Genomic DNA, 27,202 nt, shown 5'->3' on the forward strand with positions numbered 1-27,202 from the left:
ATTTCATGACTGTCCATCTAAGGTCATGCTCACAAACCATTATTCAATATTTATTTTTATTCTTATTTTCAGCCATTTTTCCGGTTCACACAGTTTTTTCAACTATTTGTTTCTCTTTGGCCTTTTCTTTAGCTGTGTACAGCCCAAAATGAGGCTAATAAACACTATGTGAAAATATACTCAGTTTGCATTGTCCAAGATGGAGAGGACTATGGGCCACAATGTACTATTTTTTAATAGCAAATGAAAACTCCATTTATTGAGGGGAATTTGGTAAAAGAACTGTAAAGGATTTTTCTAGTTAAAGGGGTTATCCAGGAATAGAAAAACAGAGCTACTTCCTTTCAAAAACCACTCCCCATCTGTCTCCAGGTTGGGTGTGGTTCTGCAGCTAATTTCCATTGAAGTGAATGGATCCATGTTTTAAAACCACACCAAACTTTGGAGACAGAAATTGAGCTGTTTTTCTTTTCCTGGATAATCTCTTTAAAGGGGTACACCAGTGGAAAACTTTTTTTCTTTTTTTTATCAACTGGTGCTAGAAAGTTAAACAGATTTGTATATTACTTCTATTAAAAAATGTTAATCCTTCCAGTACTTATTAGCTGCTGAATACTACAGAGGAAATTCTTTTCTTTTTAAAATACAGCACTCTCTGGTGATATTACGAGCACAGTGCTCTCTGCTGACATCTCTGTACATTTTAAGAACTATCAAGAGCAGGAGAAAATCCCCATAGCAAACATATGCTGCTTTGATCAATTCCTAAAATGGACAGAGGTGTCAGCAGAGAGCACTTTGCTCATGATGTCAGCAGAGAGCACTTTGTTCCAAAAAGAAAATAATTTCCTCTATAGTATTAAGCAGCTAATAAGTACTGGAAGGATTAAGATTTTTTTTAAAGAAGTAATTTACAAATCTGTTTAACTTTCTGGCACCAGTTGATTTAAAAAAAAAAAGTTTTCCACTGGAGTACCCCTTTAACCACATAGGGACCCATGGCGTACAGGTATACCTTCGGTCCCTGGTACTTAAAGGGGTACTCTGGTGGAAAAACACAGTTTTTTTATTTTTTAAATCAACTGATGCCAGAAAGTTAAACATATTTGTAAATTATTTCAAATAAGGTGCAGCTCACAACAGAAGGTGCGAGGTAGTTAAAGCTATGACTGGTCCCCACAAAATAGAAGGCAAATTTATAGCTTTTACCTCGAGCACCTCTGTCACGATGCCGGCTGGCAGGAGGTGGATCCTCTGTGCCAGAGAGGGATTGGCGTGGACCGTGCTAGTGGACCGGTTCTAAGTCACTACTGGTATTCACCAGAGCCCGCCGCAAAGCGGGATGGTCTTGCTGCGGCGGTAGTGACCAGGTCGTATCCACTAGCAACGGCTCAACCTCTCTGACTGCTGAAGATAGGCGCGGTACAACGGAGTAGACAGAAGCAAGGTCGGACGTAGCAGAAGGTCGGGGCAGGCAGCAAGGATCGTAGTCAGGGGCAACGGCAGGAGGTCTGGAACACAGGCTAGGAACACACAAGGGAACGCTTTCACTAGGCACAAGGGCAACAAGATCCGGCGAGGGAGTGCAGGGGAAGTGAGGTATATATATGGAGTGCACAGGTGAACACACTAATTAGAACCACTGCGCCAATCAGCGGCGCAGTGGCCCTTTAAATCGCAGAGACCCGGCGCGCGCGCACCCTAGGGAGCGGGGCCGCGCGCGCCGGGACAGGACCGACGGAGAGCGAGTCAGGTACGGGAGCCGGGGTGCGCATCGCGAGCGGGCGCCACCCGCATCGTGAATCGCATCCCGGCTGGAGGCGGTACCGCAGCGCACCCGGTCAGTGGATCTGACCGGGGCGCTGCAGTAACGAGGATGAGGCGAGCGCTCCGGGGAGGAACGGGGACCCGGAGCGCTCGGCGTAACAACCTCACCATCTAGGGTGCATTATGAGATGTGTGGATTAATGAATAAAAAACAGCATCACTAGTACAAAAATTTTATTAGATATAATTCGATAAAATATAATAAAATAAAATATACTACACATGTACAGGCACTAGTATATATCCCACTGGGCCCTAGTGGGATAATAATACTGGATAGATGACTGAGATATAATAAGCATGTACAGTCCGATAATCCGGCAGCTGGCTTGTTAGTCCCGTTACAGAGCAGATGGTTAAAATGCACTTGATAAATATTGCAGAATCAGACTCCAGATAGTCAATAAATTAGATGATAAAGATAGTGGAGGAACATTAATAGTTGTATTTCTCACCGCCTGTAGCCGCCTGGTTCTCATTGGCATGGACCTATGGAATGCGGCTGTAGAAAGCTCTCCCTTGTAGCCGCAAGATGGTAAGTAGTAATCTCTGGAGGGGAGATGCCGACAAACAAAGCGGGAGGCTGGAGCTTGGATCGACTCCTCAGGTGAGGCGGGAGGCTGGAGACTAGGTTAACTCCTCAGGTGCCGGGGTTAGGTGCGGACACTGGTAATAGGATGCGTACCAGTAGATGGTGTGAATAGTGCCAAGTCCTAGACGCGTTTCAGGGTACTGGGAACTAGAGTCCTCCAACCCCTTCTTCAGTAGGTAAATGTGCATATAAAACCTAGAAAGTGATGCTGTTTATATCTTGGGACTACACCTGTCGTAAATCATTGTTCCTAAAGAAAACAAGGTATTCGCATCATAGGATTAGGAATAGATCATGAGCAAATACATGGAGTGGAGCAACTGAGAATAGGTTCAATAGATCCCTATTCACATTGTACTTATCGGAATGTAGCTGAACTTGCTACAATAGCTACAAAAAGACATTTAGTTAAGCAGTACAACAAATAATATTTACAAAATTAATATATACTAAAACCAATATGACAGACATGGTATAAAATATTCTGCAATATTTATCAAGTGCATTTTAACCATCTGCTCTGTAACGGGACTAACAAGCCAGGTGCCGGATTATCGGACTGTACATGCTTATTATATCTCAGTCATCTATCCAGTATTATTATCCCACTAGGGCCCAGTGGGATGTATACTAGTGCCTGTACATGTGTAGTATATTTTATTATATATATATTGTATCTAATTACATTTTTGTACTACTGATGCTGTTTTTTATTGATTAATCCACACATATCATAATGCACCCTAGATGGTGAGGTGCTCGAGGTAAAAGCTATAAATTTGCCTTATATTTTTAAATTACTACTATTAAAAAATGTTAATCCTTCCAGTACTTATTAGCTGCTGAATGCTACAGAAGAAATTCCTTTCTTTTTGGAACACTGATGACATCACGACCACAGTGCTCTCTGCTGACATCTCTGTCCATTTTAGCAACCGTACATAGCAGATGTATGCTAAGGGCAGCATGGTGGCTTAGTGGTTAGCACTGCTGCCTTGCAGTGTTGGGGCCTTGGGTTCAAATCCCACTAAGGACAACAATAAATAAAGACTTATTGTTATTATTATAATAACATCAGCAGAGAGCAGTGTGTTGGTGATGTCATTAGAGAGCATTCCAAAAAGAAAATAATTTCCTCTGTAGTATTTAGCAGCTAATAAATACAGGAAGGATTAAGACTTTTTAATAGAAGTAATTTACAAATATGTTTAACTTTCTGGCACCAGTTGATTTCAAAAAGAAAAAAAATTGTTTTTCCACCGGAGTACCCCTTTACCTGTACGCCCGTGGGAATTTCAGTCCCCACCGCGCGCCAGGTGGGGACCGGGCTGGGGTGACTGCTGATATCGATCAGCAGGCACCCCGCGCAAATGCCCAGGGGGGTCATCAGACCCCCCCCCATGTCAGCGATCGGCGCAAATCGCAAGTGAATTCCCACTTTGCGCCGATTCCTGGTCATACGGGTCTATGGTGACCCGGTGACCCAGAATATAAGGGGGATTGCGGTTGTCCATGACACCTATGATCCCCCTGAAGGGATAGGAGTGAGGTGGCAGGGGTGTCACTCCTCCTATCCCTGCTATTGATCATCAAGACGCGATGACCAATAACAGATCGGGGGCGGGTAGGTTAACTTTTGTTTTCCCCATTCTGCCAACCCACAATAGGCGGGGCAGAAAGGGGAAACGACAGAGGACCGGGGCGAAGTCCACTCACCCATCAGCAACGGCAGCAGACGATGATCAACGGCGGCAGCGGGTGACGATCAGCAGAAGAAGAGGACGGCTATGCGACTCCCTGGATCCTACGGAAGCCGGTGAGTTGCCTATACAGTGGTCTCTATACTGTAGCTCTCCAGATGTTGCAAAACTGCAACTCCCAGCATGCTCAGACAGCTATTTGCTGTGTGGGCATGCTGGGATTTGCAGTTTTGCAACAGCTGGAGCGCTATAGTTTGTAGATCACTGTGCAGTGATCCAACTGTGACCCTCTAGATCTTGCAAAACTACAACTCCTAGCATGCCCATACAGCAGTTTGCAGTGGTCAGTGCACTGTGCAGTGGTCTCTAACTGTAGCCCTCCAGATGTTGCAAAACTGCAAACAGCTGTCTCGGCATGCTGGGAATTGTAGTTGCGTACCTCCAGCTGTTGCATAACTACATCTCCCAGCATGGCCTTCAGCGATCAGTACACGCTGGGAGTTGAAGTTTTGCAACAGCTGGAGGCACACTGGTTAGTACTGGAAAATACTGAGTTAGATAACTGAAGGTTTTCCAACCAGTGTGCCTCCAGCTGTTGCAAAAGTACCACTCCCAGCATGTACGGCCTGTCATGTTAACGTAGAGGGTTCATTCAAACGGGTAGGTTTACAGTTAGTTTTCTGCTTCAAGTTTGGGCTGCGGCAAATTTTTCGCCGCAGCGCAAACACCTAGAGGGAAACTCATCGTAAACGCCCGCCAGTGTGAATGTACCCTGAAAACACTACACTAACACATAATAAAGGGTAAAACACTACATATACACCCCCTTACACTGTCCCCTCCAATAAAAATTAAAAACGTATCGTAAGGCAGTGTTTCCAAAATGGAGCCTCCAGCTGTTGCAGAACAACAACTTCCAGCAATTCCAGACAGCCACTGACTGTCCAGGCATGCTGGGAGTTTAGCAACAGCTGGAGGCACCCTGTTTGGGAATCACTGGTGTAGAATACCCTATGTCCACCCCTATGCAATCCCTATGTAGTTCTCAAATGCGCATGGTGCTCTTTCACTTGGGAGCCCTGTCGTATTTCAAGGAAACAGTTTTGGGTCACATATGGGGTATTTCCATATGTGAACTTCAAATTGTGGGGGGCTTTTTTCCTTTTACCCCTTATGAAAAGGAAAAGTTGGGGGCTACACCAGCCTGTTAGTGTAATTTATTTTTTTATTTTTTTTACACTAACATGCTGGTGTTGCCCCATATTTTCACAAGCGGTAAAAGAAAAAAAAATGCCTCCAAAATTTGTAATGCAATTCCTCTTGAGTACGGAAATACCCCATATATGGGCGTAAAATATTCTGCAGACGCATAACAAGGCTCAGGAGTGAAAGCGCACTATGTACATTTGAGGCCTAAATTGGTGATTTGCACAGGGGTGGCTGATTTTACAGCAGTTCTGACATAAAGGCTAAAAAATAAATACCCACATGTGACCCCATTTTGGAAACTACACCCCTCATGGAACGTAACAAGGGGTATTGTGAGCTTTAATACCCCACAGGTGTTTGACGAATTTTCATTAAATTTGGATGGGAAAATGAAAAAAATATGTTTTTCACTAAAATGCTGGTGTTACCCTAAATTTTTCATTTTCACAAGGGAACATAGGAAAAAAGCCCACCAAAATCTGTAACCCCATTTCTTCTGAGTTAGAAAATACCCCATATGTGGATATAAAGTGCTCTGCGGGCGAACTACAATGCTCAGAAGAGAAGGAGCGCCATTGGGATTTTGAAGAGAAAATTTGTCCGAAACTGAAGGCCTCGTGTGTTTACAAAGCCCACATAGCGCCAGAACAATAGACCCCCCCCCACATGTGACCCCATTTTGGAAACTACACCCCTCACAGAATGTCATAAGGGGTACAATGAGCATTTACGCAACACAGGTGTCTGACAGATTTTTGGAACAGTGATCCGTGAAAATGAAAAATTTAATTTTTCATTTGCACAGCCCACTGTTCCAAAGATCTGTCAAACACCAGTGGGGTGTAAATACTCACTGCACCCCTTATTAAATTCTGTGAGGGGTGTAGTTTCCAAAATGGGGTCATATGTGGGGAGGGGTCCACTGTTCTGGCACCACGGGGGGCTTTGTAAAAGCACATGGCCCCTGACCTCCATTCCAAACAAATTCTCTCAATAGTGCTCCTCCTCTTCTGAGCATTTATAGTGCGCCCGCAGAGCACTTGACGTTGCCACATGGGGTATTTCCATACTCAGAAGAAATGGAGTTACAAATTTTGGGGGGTCATTGTCTCCTATTACCTCTTGTAAAAATGTAAAATTTTGGGGAAAAAACAGCATTTTAGTGAAAACATTTTTTCTTCATTTACACATCCAACTTTCACAAAAAGTCGACAAACACCTGTGGGGTGTTAAGGCTCACTGTACCCCTTGTTACGTCCCTTGAGAAGTATAGTTTCCAAAATAGTATACCATGTCCCCCAAAAACCATTTAAGCAAAATTTGCTTTCCAAAAGCTAAATGTGACTCCTTTTCTTCTGAGCATTGTAGTTTGCCCACAGAGCATTTTACGTCCTAACATGGGGTATTTATATACTCAGAAGAGATGGGGTTACAAATTTTGGGGGGCATTTTCTCCCATTACCCTTTGTAAAAATGATAAATTTGGGAAAAAACTGCACTTTTGTGAAAAATTTTTTTTTTTTCGTTTACACATCTGACTAACGAAAATGAAGATTTTCAATTTTCTCCTTCACTTTGCTGCTATTCCTGTGAAACACCTAAAGGGTTAACAAACTTTCTGAATGTCATTTTAAATACTTTGAGGGGTGCAGTTTTTATAATGGGGTCATTTATGGGATATTTTTAATAAGAAAGCCCTTCAAATCCTCTTCAAAACCGAACTGGTCCCTGAAAAATTCAGATTTTGAAAATTTTGTGAAAAATTGGAAAATTGCTGCTGAACTTTGAAGCCCTCTGATGTTGTCCAAAAGTTAAAACATGTCAACTTTATGATGAAAATATAAAGTAGACATATTGTATATGTGAATCAAAATATTATTTGTTTTGAATGTCTGTTTTCCTTACAAGCAGAGAGCTTTTAACCCCTCCCCTATTAAAAGTTTGAATCACCCACCTTTTCCCCTTAAAAAAAACACAGTGTAAATAAAAATAAAAATAAACATATGTGGTATCGCTGCGTGCGGAAATGTCCAAATTATAAAAATATATAATTAATTAAACCGCAAATGGCGTGCGTGCAAAAAAAATCCAAAGTCCAAAATAGTGCATTTTTGGTCACTTTTTATATCATGAAAAAATGAATAAAAAGATCAATAAGTCCTATCAATGCATAAATGGAACCGCTAAAAACTTCAGATCACGGCACAAAAAATGAGCCCACATAACGCCCCATACGCGGAAAAATAAAAAAGTTATAGGGGTCAGAAGATGACAATTTTAACCTCTTCAGGACACAGGGCGTATGGATACGCCCTGCATTCCGAGTCCTTAAGGACCGAGGGCGTATCCATACGCCCATGGGAAATCCGGTCCCCACAGCTAGCCGCTTGGGGACCGGAGCCGGATGCCTGCTGAAATCATTCAGCAGGCACCCTGGCACATCGCCCAGGGGGGTCCTGAGACCCCCCCATGTCGGCGATCGGAGAAAATCGCATGTCAATTCAGACATGCGATTTTCTCCAATTCCGGGCTGATCAGGTCTCTGGTGACCCGGTCACCCGGAAAATAGGGCTGATCGGAGTTGTCAGCAACAGCCCCGATCAGCCTAAAGAATAGGAGTGAGGTCGCAATGCTGCGATCTACTCCTATCCCCTGCCATTACTCAGAACGGAGTTCTGACCAATGGCAGCGCAGGACAGGGGGTTGCCATGGCAACCCCCCTGTTCTGCCCGCTCCTGGATGTCGAGGGGCTCTGGGAAGAAGATGGAGGCCGTACCTGCAGGAGAAGATGCCTGGGGACCTGGGATCTTCGCTGGAGCCTGCAGGATCCTGATCAGGTAGGGAATCGACAGTGGGGGGGGGGGGGGAATTGAAGGTGAAAGTAAATCGATCTTTACTGTGGCAACCACTAGGGGGGCCAAACTGCAACTCCCAGCATGCCCAGACAGCCAAAGGCTGCATGCTGGCATGCTGGGAGATGTAGTTTTCCAACATCTGGAGGGTCACAGTTTGGGGACCACTGTTACAGTGGTGCCCAAACAGTAGCCCTCCAGATATTGCCAAACTACAACTCTCAGCATGCCTTGACTGCCCAGGCATGCTGGGAGTTTTAGTTCTGTAACATCTGTCCCTTCAGATTTAGCAATTTTCATGACATTTTTGAAAATTGCTGCTCTACTTTGAAGCCCTCTAATTTTTTCAAAAAGCAAAAATATGTCCATTTTATGATGCCAACATAAAGTGGACATATTGTGTTTGTGAAGAAAAATAAAATGTATTTGGAATATCCATTTTCCTTACAATTAGAGAGCTTCAAAGTTAGAAAAATGCAAAAATTTCAAAATTTTCATGAAATTTTGGGATTTTTCACCAAAAAAGGATGCAATTAACGCTGAAAATTTACCACCAAAATAAAGTAGAATATATCACGAAAAAACAATCTCAGAATATTCGGTAAAAGCGTTTTCGCGTTATTGATTTGTAAAGTGACGGTGGTCATAATTGCGAAAAAGGGCTCAGTCCTTAAGGTGAAATAGGGCTGCGTCCTTAAGGGGTTAAACGTATAAATTTTCCTGCATGTAGTTTTGATTTTTTCCAGAAGTACAACAAAATCAAACCTACATAAGTAGGGTATCATTTTAACCATACGGACCTACAGAATAAAAAGAAGGTGTCATTTTTACCGAAAAATGTACTGTGCAGAAACGGAAGCCCCCAAAAGTTACAAGAAGGCGTTTTTTTTTTTCAAATTTGTCTCACATTAATTTTTTTTTCTGTTTTGCCGTAGATTTTTGGTTAAAATGACTGACGTCATTACAAATTAGAATTGGTGGCGCAAAAAATAAGCCATCATATGGATTTTTAGATGAAAGAATGAAAGAGTTATGATTTTTTTAAAGGTAAGTCAGAAAAAACGAAAATGCAAAAATGGAAAACCCCCGGGTAAAACCCGGGGTCCTTAAGGGGTTAAAGGGGTTCTCCGGTTCTTACACATCTTATCCCCTATCCAAAGGATAGGGGATAAGATGCCTGATCACGGGAGTCCCGGCGCTGGGGACGCCCGTGATCATGCACGCTGCACCCTATTTGTAATCAGTCCCCGGAGCGTGTTCGCTCCAGGTCTGATTACGGCGACCACCGGGCCGGCGGCGTGTAACGTCACGCCTCCGCCCCCGTGTAACATCACGCTCCGCCCCTCAATGCAAGCCTACGGGAGGGGGCGTGATAGCCTTTGGGTAGGGGATAAGATGTGTAAGCACCGGAGAACCCCTTTAAGGTATAAATGGGCTGGGTCCTTGTAAACTAGTGCAAGGTTTGGAGGTTGGTTTAAAAATGTACTGTTGGTTGTGTAGATTTCACATGCTTACAAAGTATTCAGAGTTGAGGCAGCACCGTTATGTCAATAAACATTTAATCAGTAACTGTGTTCCCATGTGCCCCATTACCCTTAATAAAGATAATAAAAATTAATCACAGAATCATGGTGGTAACTTCACTACAGAGAAGTGTAAAGTATAAAGGGTTCCCAGTGGTGTTAAAAGATTCCCATGAAAGCTGAGTACCTAAAACATAACTGCTATAATATTAATCATTAAAATTTCAATTGAAGTGAAATTGTTAACCTAGATATTTAAAGTATATATTTACAGTGGTTTTTATTATTTTCAACTTTTAATAGTATTTAAAGTTATATTTTAGGGGGTTTGTCTTTCTGTCAAATGCAAAATAGATCAAGTAGAAGAACAAATTTGCTAATTATTTTTGTTAGTACATTTTTGTACTTATTTTTTTTTTATTTGGTGATTTTTTTTAAATTGTATTTTCCATCAATTTATTTTTGTTTAGTTCCAGTGATAGACTGTGGGAAACATCTTTGATTTATATGTGATCTTTTTTGGAGGTACAAACAGGGAACAAGATAACTTCTAGTAAACCCAATGTCAGCTATCTTTGCCACATGTAGGAGAGCAGCAAAAATGATTAGAAGAAAAATAGCATCCACTATGGTCAAAAGAGAAAAACGCATCGTATATCCAGACAAGCATTTAATATCAGTGTAAATGTCTATATTGACAGCAAAGTTTCAGGTGTTGAAATTATTGCCAAAAATGTTATTAAAAAATAGTTTCAATGTTTTGTCTTTTTTTAAAATCATAAAATGATGTTGTGGGAATTTTATGCAATGTAAGGTGCAAATAAAAATTTATCTGTATCTGAATCCTTATACAGTACATTATCTGGAACTCATATCTTTCAACATTACTTAACATTTTTAGCATGACATTTAAAGGGGTACTCCCACCCTAGACATCTTATCCCCTATCCAAAGGATAGGGGATAAGATGTCTGACCGCGGGGGTCCCACCGCAGGGGTCCCATAGACTTGCATTGAGGGGACAGGGCGTGAAGTCTAACGGGGGCGGAGTCTTGATGTCACGGACTTCCATTCCAGTGGTTGTGACCGAGACCCTCCAGCCCTTCCGGACAAGACACAGCGGCGGGACCCCCGCGGTCAGACATCTTATCCCCTATCCTTTGGATAGGGGATAAGATGTCTAGGATGTCTAAGAAATAGCTGAGTAACGTTAGTACATTGTATTACAGAGCCACATTTGCATTGTTTTTTATCAACAGACACAGTCAACAAGCTTGTTGCCACACAAACTAGCTGATCTCCTATAACACTATGTACTAGTGGTTTTAGACTTAGTGTACATGGTAGTTCTGAACACGTTTTTATTAAACATCAATGTCATTTGTCACCATTAAAAACCTCTGACAATACACAGATATATGTCTTCCTTGTCATGTGGAGTAAATGTACAGGGTGGGCCATTTATATGGATACACCTTAATAAAATGGGAATGGTTGGTGATATTAACTTCCTGTTTGTGGCACATTAGTGTATGTGAGGGGGGAACTTTTCAAGATGGATGGTGACCATGGTGGCCATTTTGAAGTCGGACATTTTGAATCCAACTTTTGTTTTTTCAAGAGGAAGAGGGTCATGTGACATCAAATTTATTGGGAATTTCACAAGAAAAAAACAATGATGTGCTTGGTTTTAACATAACTTTATTATTTCATGAGTTATTTACAAGTTTCTGACCACTTATAAAATGTGTTCAATGTGCTGCCCATTGTGTTGGATTGTCAATGCAACCCTCTTCTCCCACTCTTCACACACTGATAGCAACACCGCAGGAGAAATGCTAGCACAGGCTTCCAGTATCCGTAGTTTCAGGTGCTGCACACCTTGTATCTTCACAGCATAGACAATTGCCTTCAGATGACCCCAAAGATAAAAGTCTAAGGGAGTCAGATCGGGAGACCTTGGGGGCCATTCAACTGGCCAACGATGACCAATCCACTTTCCAGGATACTGTTCATGTAGGAATGCTTAGACTTGGCACGTTCCCTGAGTTTTTCCAGCAAGATGGTGCACCACCACATTTTGGGTGTCAGGTCCGAGCATTCCTAGATGAACAGTTTCCTATCAGTGTGTGAAGGGTGGGAGAAGAGGGTTGCATTGACAATCCAACACACTGGGCAGCACATTGAACACATTTTATAAGTGGTCAGAAACTTGCAAATAACTCATGAAAGAATAAAGTTACATTAAAACCAAGCACATCATTTTTTGATGAGTCACATGTCCTTCTTCCTATTGAAAAAACTAAAGTTGGATTCAAAATGGCCAACTTCAAAATAGCCACCATTGTCACCACCCAACTTGAAAAGTTTCCCCCCTTACATATACTAATGTGCCACAAACAGGAAATTAACCAACCATTCACATTTTATTAAGGTGTATCTATATAAATGGCCCACCCTGTATATATACTGTTATGGGTTCTAGAAAGTCAAATTACTGATGAGTTGTAGCTGTCAATTTTCCCATCACACAAGACAGCACCCAGGAGAAGTCATAGAGGTATTCAGGTGGATTAATCAAAACTTGTGTAGAGGAAAAGTTGACCAGTTGCCCATAGCAACCAATCAAATTGCTTCTTTTATTTTTAACATGCCTCTTTAAAAATGAAAGATTGGTTGCTATGGGCAACTGGTCAACTTGTCCTCTGCACAGGTTTTGATAAATCTATCCCTTTGTGCCCAAGATCAAAGCAATGATGTTTAACTATTGTAGGCAGTGATTTGCCTTAAAGGGGTACTCCGGTGGAAAATGTTATTTTTTATTTTTTTATTTGTGCAGAGCCGCGCATCACAGTCATTCTGGCGCGCGTCTCCACCTCCAATATTCTCTGAAAATGCAGGGCTGCCGCTGGCTTGCCCTGTGTGTATGATCATCTCATAATAAGCAGCATATTTCTCACTGCTCCAGATGATTTTGCACAGCGTGAAATACACTGTGTCAGCGGTGCGTGGGACCATGCCCTAATAAAAAGCACTTTATGTAGAATATGCAAAATAGTTACCAAGTTGCCCTATAGTAGCGATCGCCCCTCCTGTCTTCTCCAGCGCTGATTGGCTGTGTCTTTCCAAACCCTGTCCGATCATCTGAATTTCAGAGATGATCAAGAGAAATAGGAGCAGTGGCTGCTCTAGACTTTGTGAGGCTTTAGGAAAAACTTGACCATGAGGCCCCCAACCCCGGGCCTGGGAATTTCAGAGAATGGCGGTGTATGCAGTGCATGCATTAACGCTAATCCTTGGAGCACCCAGGAATTTTTTCAAGGGTAAGATTTAGAAACATAAAATAATACCTGAACCCCAGGAAGACATACTACTACTGCAGTGATTAATACCATCATACAGTTCTTATATTAAAAAAACACTATAAAGAGACCAATAACACTGCTATATAAAGGAGAATAAATGATACCACACCATAACCACTAGCATTACTACTATATAGTGATAGGATAGTACTACCATACTGATACTAAATCAAACCACTGTACACAGACCAGTATTACCACTATACGGCTAGGTTTCCACACAGTTTTTTTCTGGCATTCTTTGGAAAACTGCCACTGCAGTTTTTGAGCCAAAGTCAGAAGTGTATTCAAAAGGAATGGGAAATATAAAGGATGGACTTAGGCTGGGTTCACACCACGTTTTTCAAATACGGTTACCATGTACGGTTTTCCGCTAAAAAACGTATGGTAAAAACCATATGCAACCGTATACAACCGTATGACTCAAAATACGTTTTTTCCCCGTATACGGTTCCAAAACGTATGCACGGTTCTATCCGTTTGCATCCGTTTTTGCCAACGGTTTTGCTATTTTGTTGGAATTAGTTTTCCAGCAATTTTATAAAGTTACTATTGTTCTATTGAAATTCCTTCTGCGCATGTATCAACTCCAAAAATGGATTAGAAAAACCGTGTGCAACCGTATTCTGAAATTCTGTGTACGGTTCTCATAGACAACAATGTTAAAAAAAAACGCATACGGTTCGCATACGGTTTTCCAACCGGAGGCAAAAACGTGGTCGACTGCGTTTTTGCCTACGGTTGAAAAATCGGCAAAACCGTATCCGAGGCAAAACGGATGCAACCGTACACAACATTTGGAATACGGTTTACAATGCATTCTCTATGCATACAGTTTCGGATACGGTCGTATACGTTTTTTGCGGAAAACCGCATACGGTTACCGTATTTGAAAAACGTGGTGTGAACCCAGCCTCATACTTCTCTTTCCTCCAAGATCCACTTCTGACTTTGGTTCAAAAACTGCAGTGGCAGTTTTCCGTAAAAAGCCAGAGAAAAACCTGTGTGGAAACATAGCCTACAAGTGACAAATAATACTGCCACAGCATGACCACTACTATTAGTGGTGGTTAGCCTGTATAGGCTAATCTAATTTATAGGAGGAGTCTGGAGGCGTATTTATACTTACTCCCAGGGTCAGGGGAAGATCCGACTGCTCCGGTTCCCTCTGGTTCCTGGACGACTCTGCATTTCCGGTCAGCTGATTCGCTTCTTCCGGCGGCGGTCAGGTAGGAGCGCAGTCTATCTGCGCCATGGTTTCCTTTTTTCCACTCTCCTCACCCCGTACGTCGCGTGGCTGGCTGGGGCCGAGACTCTCAGCACCACCACGGACCTCGTTACTATACGGGGGAGGAGAGGATGTCGGAGCCGGCAGCTTGGTTAGCAGACGGGAGCGTCCTGCACAAGGTCTGTTGCTTGGCAACCACAAGCTCGGCCGCACGATACACAGGGCCCCACGTGGCACAATTTGGTTGTGTAACTCATTGAGGAGCATCTGGCAGGGTCACCCAGGGATCCAAATTTGTGTGTGTGGGGGGGGGGGGGGAGGGGTCCAGTGAGGTTAGATGGTTGCAGAGGCAGCATTATTGTCAGGGGGCATGCTGCCACTGCTTATCTTGGGGCACCCTCTTGTCATCCGGGGGATTCTCAGAAACTGGAGGGGTCATGGCAGCCAGTTATTAAAGAAGTATCCATATATTTACTATCATTTTGCTCTGGATCAGGTTGTAAGTTATATGTATGGTTGCTGGTATGTACATTCTTCCCTCTCTTCCTCCTGCAGGTCCTTATCTCCTCCCTTTACGTCTGGGGCTCATTATTCTTACCCACAATTCCATCGATTATGTATGTATTTGTTCAAGTATATGCTTCAGGTTATGTTTGCTTGAGGTTATGTTTGCTTTATTTTCTGTGTTATATCAATTTGGTGTCCACTACCTTCATGTCATTTCAGCGGGAATTACGTAGTATTTATTACCCATTATCCTTTGCGATACTACTTCCTCTTGTCAGTTGAGTACGTATTTATTTTATTCAGGGGATTTTGGTTCTGGTTCATTACGCTTTGTGATTTATGGTTTTCCTCAGACAGATTATCTTCTGGTTCCATCTCGCCACCTTCCGTTCCGAATCAGGTATTTTTTCTGGGAGCTTATAGGATGGTTGTGGTTCACCTCGTGTTGGGTTTAGTTCTTCAGGGTGATTCCTCATTTCCATATATCACCCCGGTGGTGTCAAATTCTCCTACCGTTCTCTGAGAGGTTGGTTTGCCGGGTCAAACCTCGATGCCTCATGTTATTTGGGTAGTATATACTAAGGCTAGTGGGTGGGACTAGGGGGAGGAGCCAGTAGAGGTGGGTTGCCCTCGTCAATCCTCGTGCCTCGTACTCTGGCTTAGCTAGTTCACTTGTCTTGTCTGGGCACCCTCTAGAGGCAGATTGCTTGTCAATCCTCGCGCCTCACGTTTGTCTCTTACGTCCTCTTTTGTAGACAGGTAGGCTTATGGGTGTTATTGTTTTTCAGGAGATGTCTGTGTGCTCAGAAACCATGGAAGGAACTGCTGTGCCTCCTTCACCAGCTAGATCTTCTTCGCAAGGGAGTGCCATGTCCCTCAGGACTTGGACAGTCCCAAAAATTATTGCGGAGCTTCGCCGCAAAGGGATCCCATTCCCAGCCACGGCTAGGAAGGCAGAACTTTACAGGATCCTGTGCTCACATAGCACCCCGGAGGCCGGTGAACAGTCAGATAGGGATACTGTGACTTTGGCTCAAATTAATACTATCCTTGGCACCTTAACCACTTCCATGCGTGATATGCAAAACAGAATGGCCAACCTCGAGGCAAGATCCAGCCCAGGCACTACCACGGTGATCGCAGGATCATCAGGTTCTACCGGGCCTGGTGAGACCTCTCAGATGGCAAGCACGTCAAGCGTGGCAGTCTCAGTAGGGGCAGTCCCAGCCCCGGCCCCTGAGTCGCAAGCTGTATCCTCAGTCCCCGTGGTCCCAGCCTTAGTGGCCCCCTCAAGCTACATGCCAGGTATGTTCTCTCCTTTAGTCAGCCTGAGCCCAGCACACTTTATTCCAGAAGCTATCAGGAGAGATATCTTGGATGGGAGAGATGTAAATTTGGCATCTCTCCTGATTGCTTCGCAGGATATTCTCGACAACAAAACATTTGCTTGCGGGGAGGTTTCAGTCACAGTGAAAGCCAGGGACCCCAGGCTGAGCAGGAAGCTGAACATTCCGGAATTTGTTCTAGCCTTCGGGCTGTTCAGGGATGTTCTGTGCTCTGCTCATCCTGGCAGGAGAGACGAGCTAGATCAATATCTCCACAAGCTGGTCGACCTTGGTTATAAGTATGGTGGTTTTTCTTTTTATGATTATCACCGTTCTTTTTCTGCCAAGGCAGCGGCTACTCTTTCACAGTTCAAGCAGGGCACCAATTGGGCAATCTTAGACACTGAATTGTTTTGTAGACATTTTGCGGGGCTCAGGGCGCCGCTGTGCGGGGTATGCCAATCTTCTACCCACACCACCAATTGGTGTTCTGCTTCCACTGAGGGTGCATCCGCTTCTGAAGGAGCGGCAGTCAGGGGCCAAGCAGGTCCTACGGTCGATAAATTGGGTAGGCCAGTTCACTATCTTGGGAACGCCCAGATATGCAATAATTTCAATCTATCAGCCTGCCGCTTCAGTCAGTGTAGGCTCTTGCACATCTGCTCCATCTGCCATAGGGCCCATCCAAAAAGTCAGTGTCCTAAAAGATCCGGGGCGGACGCATGACTAAGCGGGGTTAATCACCAAGTGCTACGATCCTACTTAGGTGATCATCCGTCTCCGGGCTTTGTTGACTTCCTTTGCGAAGGTTTTCGGCATGGCTTTGACACGGGCATGATTTGTGTACCTCATGACACGTATGAGTGCAGGAACCTGCAGTCTGCAGAAAATCATCCAGTGATAGTGACAGAGCTTCTCAACCAAGAGGTTCTTAAAAAATTTGTGATCGGCCCTTTTGATAGAACGCCATTCAGTCAATGGAGGATTAATCCGATAGGAGTTGCGTGCGGAAAATTTTCAAATAAATACCGATTAATATATGACTTGTCGGCACCTCATTCTTGCAGCACACCTAGCGTTAATTCCCTCATACCATCAGAGGAAGTCACATTAAAGTACACATCAGTTGACGCGGCTATACAGAGAATTTTACAGTTAGGGACTGGCACATGGCTGTCTAAAGCCGACATTTCTGACGCTTTTAAGCTACTGCCAATACGACCTGACCTCTGGCCTTGGCACGGCATTAAATGGAACGGTCTATATTACTTTGCGACTCGTTTGACCTTCGGGGCCAAAAGCAGCCCGTGGTTGTTCGACTCATTCGCCTCAGCCCTCGAATGGATCCTCATTAACCACTGGTCATGTGAGTACGTGTTGCATTATCTAGACGATTTTCTGCTGTTGGAAGCCCCTGCCAGTGAGCCTAAGGATTTAAGAACTCTTCTTTCAGTGTTCCGGAACCTCAATGTTCCTGTGGCGGATAGGAAGGTTTAAGGGCCGTCAACCTCAATCACCTTTCTGGGCATCATCCTTGACACCATGAGGTTAGAGGCCAGACTGCCTCAAGACAAATTGGATAGAATTCGTTCAGTCCTTCATAGGTTCTCTCAGACCATGGTGACCAATCGTCAACAGCTCCAGAGTCTGTTGGGAATGCTAAATTTCGCCGTAAGAATCATTCCCCAAGGGCGTGCATTCGTCTCCAGACTGCTGGCCCTGTTGCCATCTGCCCCTGATCCTGACTCTCCAGTTATGCTTGATCAAGCGGCCCGGGCAGACCTAATCATGTGGGACAATTATTTGGCAAATTGGAACGGGGTTGCCATGTTCGTTCCAAAGGCTGACGAATTCTCTCCAATTGTTACATCTGATGCCGCAGCTTCAGGTGGATATGCAGCCATTTTCAAGTCCCACTGGTTGTGGGAAGCTTGGCCTCCAGAAACCCTCCAATGGCCAGAGTTCTCTACCACCTCAGCCCTGCTGGAAATAATACCCATAGTTGCGGCAGCACTAACCTGGGGTCATCTCTGGCGAGGTCAAACAGTCGTTTTCTTCACGGACAATACAGCTACTAGGGATATCATCTGTAAGGGTAGATCCAAGCTACTCAGTATCATGTCTTTCCTGAGGAAACTGACTCACACCGCTTTAATGGATAATTTTCACATTGAATGTGTGCATATCGAGGGAAAAAAGAATCTAGCAGCTGATGCCTTATCACGCTTTGACTTCCAGGCGTTCCGGCAACTCATGCCAGAAGCGGACCAGACGGCTACCATGCCACCTCCTTTCAACACTCTGATGCTGGATTGAATATTCTGCATGCAGGAGCAATTAATCTGATCAATCAGTCCCTCGCCAAGACCACGGCTAGATCTTACAGAACAGCCTGGAGGGCTTTCCTCAGTTTCCAGCAGTTACACCCTTCACCCTCACCTTTCAGCATACAGTATATCCTATCCTTCGTATACTTTTGCCACATTTCCAAAAAATTATCACATAATTCCATCCGTTTGTATTTGGTTGGGGTTCAGCATTTCCATTCACTTAGTCATCCCAGTTCCCCGTCTATTATCAGTTCTCATGCCATCAAAGCAGCATTGAAGGGCATTCTGAAGTCTGAGAAGCCCAAACCTGCAGCTAGAGCACCACTGTCAGTAACTACCTTCCAGCAGATTAGCATTACTCTTGACAATAACCCATTTGGTCTGGGGGGAAGCCTTGTAATCAAGGCTGCAATGTATTTAAGCTTTTATGGGTTCCTCCGGCCAGGAGAATTTACACGAACCAATTATGGGTCAGATTTCCTCCTGATCAGACATCTGGTCCCCACCGACTCAGGATACCAGCTTTTGTTAGACCACACCAAAACCCAACAGATCACACAAGCCCGGGTAGAATATTTCCCCACTAACAACCCTTGGTGCCCGGTGAGAGTGCTACGTCTATTACTAGAATCCCTCCGGGGACAATCACCCGAGTCGCCTTTACTCCCGTTTCCGATTCTGGCACTTACTACCAAAGACTTTGTCAAACACATTAGAATCTTGGTGTGCAGTACGGGTATCAACCCAGAAACCATTACTGGTCATTCATTTAGGATAGGGGCAGCTTCATCGGCTTCCAGGCATGGTGTTCCTGCTCACATTATTAAAAGACTGGGGCCGTGGAATTCGCCTTGTTTCCAACTGTATGTCCCTAACCCACGAACTGAAATTGCCGGAGCTTTCAATGTATTGGCTAACGTGTAAAAATGCATTGTTACTTTCATTAAATTACTTTCCCTACAAGTTGGTGTTTTGCCCACTTCTTACTTCAGGCTTACCTATACGGCCGGACGGGCACACATCAGGCTTATGTTTGTTAGGGTAAGCCGCACACACTTCTTGGTAAGAATCCGACCATAAGTGGTGGTTAGCCTGTATAGGCTAATCTAATTTATGGGAGGAGTCTGGAGGCGTATTTATACTTACTCCCAGGGTCAGGGGAAGATCCGACTGCTCCGGTTCCCCCACCCTCCACTCCCTCTTTTTATTCAGTATACATAGATATTTTCTTAGGGGTAGCCCACTTCTTACTTCAGGCTTACCTATACGGCCGGACGGGCACACATCAGGCTTATGTTTGTTAGGGTAAGCCGCACACACTTCTTGGTAAGAATCCGACCATAACCACCATATAGTAACGGGATAATACCGCCATATTAATACTGAATAAAACCAGTTTCAACAATAACATCACAACGCAGTGGACAAATATTACTGCCACACCATGACTACACCATACAGTAACTGGATATTACCACTATACTGAATTAAAACCTCTGTACGTAGTCAGTGCTGACCCCAGCTCTACACAGACTCTACAGACCATATAAGTGGTTACATACAGTTACAGGTGACTCGCAGGTGAAATTTCCTCTGATCAGTCATACAATTTCCTTTTTCTTCTCCATCCGGCCCAGACATGACGATTCTTCCAGCCACAACTCATCTTCACAGAACCTGCAAGACAAACATTTTAGGCCCTGCACTTTTCCAGCACTTATAACGCTCCAAACAGTAATAATAACGCCCTTAGTGTCTCACACTGTAGAATGGGTAGATAAGTGTATTTGGAAAGAGTAGGTAGGTCCCCTACATTAGGTAGTTAGGTCACTTCAAAAGATAGACAGGACCCTTCACATTGTTTCCCCCATAACACAGGTGCCCCGAGTAATTAGGTGCCACCTGTAAATAGGTTCCCCTGTAGGTAGCGGAAGCCCCCCATACATAGTGGTAGTAGCAGCAGCAGCCCCCTTTAAGTAGTAAAAGCTGCAGCAGCCCCATTTAGGTAGTAAAAACAGCAGCTTCCCCCTCTATATAGCAAAGGCAGCAGCCCCCTTTATGTAGTAAAAACAGCAACAGTCCCCTCCATGTAGTTAACGCAGGAGCCCACTTTAGGTAGTAACAAATAGCAGCAGCCCCCTTTATGTAGTATACATAAGCAGCCCCCTTTAGGTAGTGAAAACAGCAGCAGCCCCCTATATGTAGTATACATCAGCAGCCCCATTTAGGTAGTACAAACAGTAGCAGCACTCTCTGTGTAGTAAAAGTAGCCGCAGCCTTCTTTAGATAGTAAAAACAGCAGCTGTCTCCTCTAAGTAGTAAAATCAGCAACCCCCTTTAGGTAGTAAAAATAGCAGCAGCAGCCACCTTTAGGTAATAAAAATAGCAGCAGCAGCCCCCTCTATAGAGTAAAACTAGCGAGAGGCCTTAGACAGCCACCTAACTCACCTAATGGGAGAGCCATCTCTGAATAGGAGGTCCCAAAGCAAAATTTTAAGTGTCATAGCACAGGGTCCGAATACTTATATTAATACAAAATTTTAGTTTTTCCTTTTTAACCCCTTGGGGACGGAGCCCATTATGACCCTAAGGACGGGAGCATTTTTTGCAAATCTGACCACTGTCACTTTAAGCATTAATAACTCTGGGATGCTTTTACTTATAAATTTGATTCCAAGACTGTTTTTTCGTGACATATTCTACTTTATGTTAGTGGTAAATTTTCGGCGATACTTGCATCCTTTCTTGGTGAAAAATTCAAAAATTTCATGAAAAATTTTAAAATTTAGCATTTTTCTAACTTTGAAGCTCTTTGCTTATAAGGAATATGGATATTCCAAATAAATTATATATTGATTCACATATACAATATGTCTACTTTATGTTTGCATCAGAAAATTGATGAGTTTTTACTTTTGGAAGACATCAGAGGGCTTCAAAGTTCAGCAACAATTTTCCAATTTTTCGCAAAATTTTCAAAATCGGAATTTTTCAGGGACCAGTTCAGGTTTAAAGTGGATTTGAAGGGTCTTCTGGTTAGAAATACCCCATAAATGACCCCATTATAAAAAGTGTTCGGCGGGCGCACTAGAGGGCTCAGAAGCGAAGGAGCAACAATGGGATTTAGGAGAGTGAGTTTTTCTGAAATGGTTTTTGGGGGGCATGTCACATTTAGGAAGCCCCTATGGTGCCAGGACAGCAAAAAAAAACACATCACACACTATTATGGAAACGACACCCCTCAAGGAACGTAACAAGGGGTACGGTGAGCCTTAACACCCCACAGGTGTTTGACAACTTTTTGTTAAAGTCGGATGTGTAAATGAAAAAAATAATTTTTCCACTAAAATGCTGGCTTTTCCCCAAATTTTACTTTTTTCAAAGGGTAATAGGAAAAAATGCCCCCCAAAATTTGTAACCCCATTTCTTATGAGTATGGAAATACCCCATGTTTGGACGTCAAGTGCACTGCGAGCGAACTACAACGCTCAGATGAGAAGTAGCGCCATTGAGCTTTTAGAGAGATAATTTGTTTGGAATGGAAGTCGGGGGCCATGTGCATTTACAAAGCCCCCCGTGGTGCCAGAACAGTGGACCCCCCACATGTGACCCCATTTTGGAAACAACACCCCTCACGGAATGTAATAAGGGGTACAGTGAGCATTTACACCCTACTGGCGTTTGACAGATCTTTGGAACAGTGGGCTGTGCAAACAAAAAAATAAAAATTTTCATTTTCACAGACCACTGTTCCAAAAATCTGTCAGACACTTGTGGGGCGTAAATGCTCACTGTACCCCTTATTACATTCCGTGAGGGGTGTATTTTCCAAAATGGGGTCACATGTGGGTATTTTTTGGGTTTATCTCAGAACCGCTGTAAAATCAGCCACCCCTGTGCAAATCACCAATTTAGGCCTCAAATGTACATAGTGCGCTCTCACTCCTGAGCCTTGTTATGAGCCCGCAGAGTATTTTACGGCCACATATGGGGTATTTCTGTACTCAGGAGAAATTGCGTTACAAATTTTGGGGGTCTTTTTTTCCTTTTTTTTCCAACTTTTCCTTTTCATAAGGGGTAAAAGTAGAAAAAGCCCCCCAAAATTTGTAGTGCAATTTCTCCCGAGTACAGAGATACCCCATATGTGGCCCTAAACTGTTGCCTTGAAATACGACAGGGCTCCAAAGTGAGAGAGCACCATGCGCATTTGAGGACTAAATTAGGGATTGCACAGGGGTGGACATAGGGGTATTCTACGCCAGTGATTCCCAAACAGGGTACCTCCAGCTGTTGCTAAACTCCCAGCATGCCTGGACAGTCAGCGGCTGTCCGGAAATGCTGGGAGTTGTTGTTTTGCAACAGCTGGAGGCTCCATTTTGGAAACACTGCCGTACAATACGTTTTTCATTTTTATTGGGGGGGGGCAGTGTAAGGGGGTGTATATGTAGTGTTTTACTCTTTATTAGGTGTTAGTGTAGTGTAGTGTTTTTAGGGTACATTCACACTGGCGGGTTACGGCGAGTTTCCCGCTAGGAATTTGCGCTGCAGCAAAAATTTGCCGCAGCTCATACTTGAAGTAGGAAACTTTTTGTAAACCCGCCCGTGTGAATGTACCCTGTACGTTCTCATGGGGGGGAACCTCCAGCTGTTTCAAAACTACAACTCCCAGCATGCACGGTCTGTCAGTACATGCTGGGAGTTGTAGTTTTGCAACAGCTGGAGGCACACTGGTTGGAAAACCTTCAGTTAGGTTCTGTTACCTAACTCAGTATTTTCCAACCAGTGAGCCTCCAGCTGTTGCAAAACTACAACTCCCAGCATGCACGGTCTGTCAGTACATGCTGGGAGTTGTAGTTTTGAAACAGCTGGAGACACACTGGTTGGAAAATACTGAGTTAGATTCTGTTACCTAACTCAGTATTTTCCAACCAGTGTGCCTCCAGCTGTTGCAAAACTACAATTCCCAGCATGACTGATCACCAAAGGGCATGCTGGGAGATGTAGTTATGCAACAGCTGGAGGTACGCAACTACAACTCCTAGCATGCCGAGACAGCTGTTTTCTGTGTGGGCATGCTGGAATTTGTAGTTTTGCAACATCTGGAGTGCTACAATTTAGAGAACAGTGATCTCCAAACTGTGGACCTCCAGATGTTGCAAAACTACAACTCCCAGCATGCCCAGACAGCAAACAGCTGTGTGGGCATGCTAGGAGTTGTAGTTTTGCAAGATCTAGAGGGCAGTATAGAGATCACTGTGCAGTGGTCTCTAAACTGCAGACCTCCAGCTGTTGCAAAACTACAAATTCCAGCATGCCCACACAGCAAACAGCTGTCTGGGCATGCTGGGAGTTGTAGTTTTGCAACATCTGGAGGGCTACAGTCTAGAGACCACTATAGTGGTCTCAGACTGTAGCCCTCTAGATGTTGCTATGCAACTACTCACCGGCTTCCGTCGCATCCGGGAGCCGTCCTCTTCTCCGCAGATCACCGTCGCCGCCCGCCGATCCCCGTCGCTCCGCAGCCTCCGGAGGGGTAAGTGGACTCCGGCGCCGCTCCTCTTGATTTTCCCCGTTCTGCCCCGCCTATTGTGGGAGGGCAGGACGGGGAAAACGAAAGTAAACCCCTCCGCCCCTGATCTGCTATTGGTGGTCGCGTCTAGACCACCAATAGCAGGGATAGGAGGGGTGGCACCCCTGCCACCTCACTCCTATCACTACAGGGGGATCGTGGGTGTCTTAGACACCCGCGATCCCCCTTCTATTCCGGGTCACCGGGTCACCATAGACCCGTAATGACCCGGAATCGGCGCAAATCGCAAGTGTGAATTCACTTGCGATTTGCGCCGATCGCCGACATGGGGGGGTCTAATGACCCCCCTGGGCATTTGCACGGGGTGCCTGCTGATAGATATCAGCAGTCACCCCGGCCCGGTCCCCGCCCAGCGCGCGGCGGGGACCGAAATTCCCACGGGCGTATGGATACGCCCTTCGTCCTTAAGTACCAGGACGCAAGGGCGTATGCATACGCCCTTCGTCCCCAACAGGTTAATATATGTTCAAACATTTCTGATGTTTTTCCCTTTTTCATTATGGGTCATGGAGTTCAGAATGATGGTGAGAAACTTAAAGGGGTATTCCGGGCAAACACATTTTATCCTCTATCCAAAGGATAGGGGATAAGATGTCTGATCGCAGGGGGCCTGCTGATGAGACCCCCCACGATCTCCCTGCAGCACCCGCATTCGGCCGTCATGCCCCCTCCCATAGACATGAATGGAGGGGGCGTGATGTCACGTCCCCAGTCCTAGAAACCCGGAGGTTTCCGAAACTGGAGATTCACCACCCGCATAGAATGCGGGTGCTGCAGGGAGATCGCGGGGGGTCTCGACAGTGGGCATCCCGCGATCAGACATCTTATCCCCTATCCTTTGGATAGGTGATAAAATGTTTTTGCCCGGAATACCCCTTTAATTTTTTATTCAAAATTTTAGCACAAGGAATCAGCACAACAAAATATGAAAAAGGTGATAGGGTCAGAAGGGTCGGAGTATTTTGTAAAGACACTGCAATTTGTTTGTTGCTTTCAATAATATTTAATAAGAAATTGGATGCTAGTCTCAAGTACCGACTAGGGGGACAGGGAGAGTGAGCCCTTAACTGACCCTAAAACCTCTCTCCCTGCCTACTTGCCCACTCACCCTAAACGGTGAGTCGACAACTGGGAGCCGGTCCCTTCCTGCGCTAAAGTGCAGTGACGTAAAACAAATATTATATTTGGTCACAGGCCAGAAACAGAAACCAACTAGACAATACAAATACTAACAGGGCAAAATACAAACTCACAAATAGAACAGAATATAGTGAATTAACAAACAGTTCCCTAAACCAGATATCAGATAAACGGCAGACATGATCAAATGAACAAGACTAGGCATGATAGGAGTATACAGCAGAATCCAGGAGATGGAGGGGATAGCGGAAGAACTGAGAGCCAAGACACTAAACTCAACAGGTAAGTTACTAAGAACTATCACAAGCAGGTTAAAGTACAAAGGATCAAATCAACCAAACAGGATATAAATATAGGACATTGTTCACACTGGGACACAGAACCAGGATACTAAACAGGAATATAAAATACAGAGCACAGGTAACAAGCAAGACTCAGACATAGTGTCAACACAGACAAAGCTGAACAGACATAATATTAAAACCGACTAATTTAACACAGACTAAAAGCTACAATAAACAAGACTATTTAACCATGGCTAAAACTCTGATAATATCACAAGATAAATACAAGGTGCAAGCAGACATGGAAGTATATTGCACAAACAGACATTCTAGACTGAGGTATTCAATAACCAGTCCCGACTGCAGAGAAGTCTGGCTTAAAATAGGCACACCCTAGTTACCATTCTTCCAGAGCATTAACCATTCCCTATCCAGGTGGAATAGCCAACTGCTCTGAACAAACTAGTGCGAATACACACCAGAACAGAAAAATCCCCAAAAAAATAAACTGACATTACAGCTAGGCTCCATAGTAAAAAACAAAAGTACCCCCCCCCCGCCACACCCCTGTAAATCATAAAATCCATTCGACTAAACCAATCATAAAATTTTGTGTAAAATACAACTGAATTAAACATTCAACTAAATCAAGCAAAGAGAAGCAACTAGAGATGAGCGAACTTACAATAAATTTGATTTGTCACGAACTTCTCGGCTCGGCAGTTGATGACTTATCCTGCATAAATTAGTTCAGCTTTCAGGTGCTCCCGTGGGCTGGAAAAGGTGGATACAGTCCTATGAGACTCTTTCCTAGGACTGTATCCACTTTTTCCATCCCACCGGAGCACCTGAAAGCTGAACTAATTTATGCAGGATAAGTCATCAACTGCTGAGCCGAGAAGTTCGTGACGAATCGAATTTACTGTAAGTTCGCTCATCTCTAGAAGCAACATTTGTATCCATCTGTTACTAATCTTGAACATAGACTTTTGCTCTTCTGCAGGATGATAGGACTGAAATGTGTCATTTATAATGCTGGAGAGGTAAAAATTAATAGTCTCATGTATAAGTTATCCTGTATGATTCATGTTCATTTCTTCTTCTGTGGCATTGCTCTAGGAGAAATAGACCATCAAACAGCTTTTGCTTAAGGGCAACAAACAATGAAAAAATATACTATGCACAAACATGTATCCATGGGAAATACAGAGCAGATGTAGGCTGCTATACTGAGATTCCCAAGAATTATCATTTATGCTCAACTAAGGCACTGAAGTACATTAACTTACAAAGATATATATATATATATATATATATATATATATATATATATATTCACAAAAAAAAGTTGCTGCAGCACACTTGTGGTGAAAAAGGTAGGTTTTAGTCCAAGCTACTTTTTTCACCACAAGTGTGCTGCAGCAAATCAACTTTTTTGGATGTATCAACAGGCTTCTGACCAGGGCCATGACTGCTTGCACCTGCTCACCATAACCTGTAACCATTCTACCTTGTACTTCAGAATCTTCGAATAAAGAAATAAGAAGTTTTTACCTGCAACCAACCTAGTGCCGGACCTTGTTCTTTCCTTTACAAGTGAGTAGCCGGAGGCGGTACCGGCCAGCACAAGGATATAAGTGAAACATGAACATGCAGATAAAAAATGGAGAGCTATACAGCTATGGTGTAATATATGCAAATGTGAAACTATGAGATAGTGAGGCACTTAG

This window comes from Hyla sarda, chromosome 5 (assembly GCF_029499605.1).
Source record: "Hyla sarda isolate aHylSar1 chromosome 5, aHylSar1.hap1, whole genome shotgun sequence".
NCBI lineage: Eukaryota > Metazoa > Chordata > Amphibia > Anura > Hylidae > Hyla > Hyla sarda.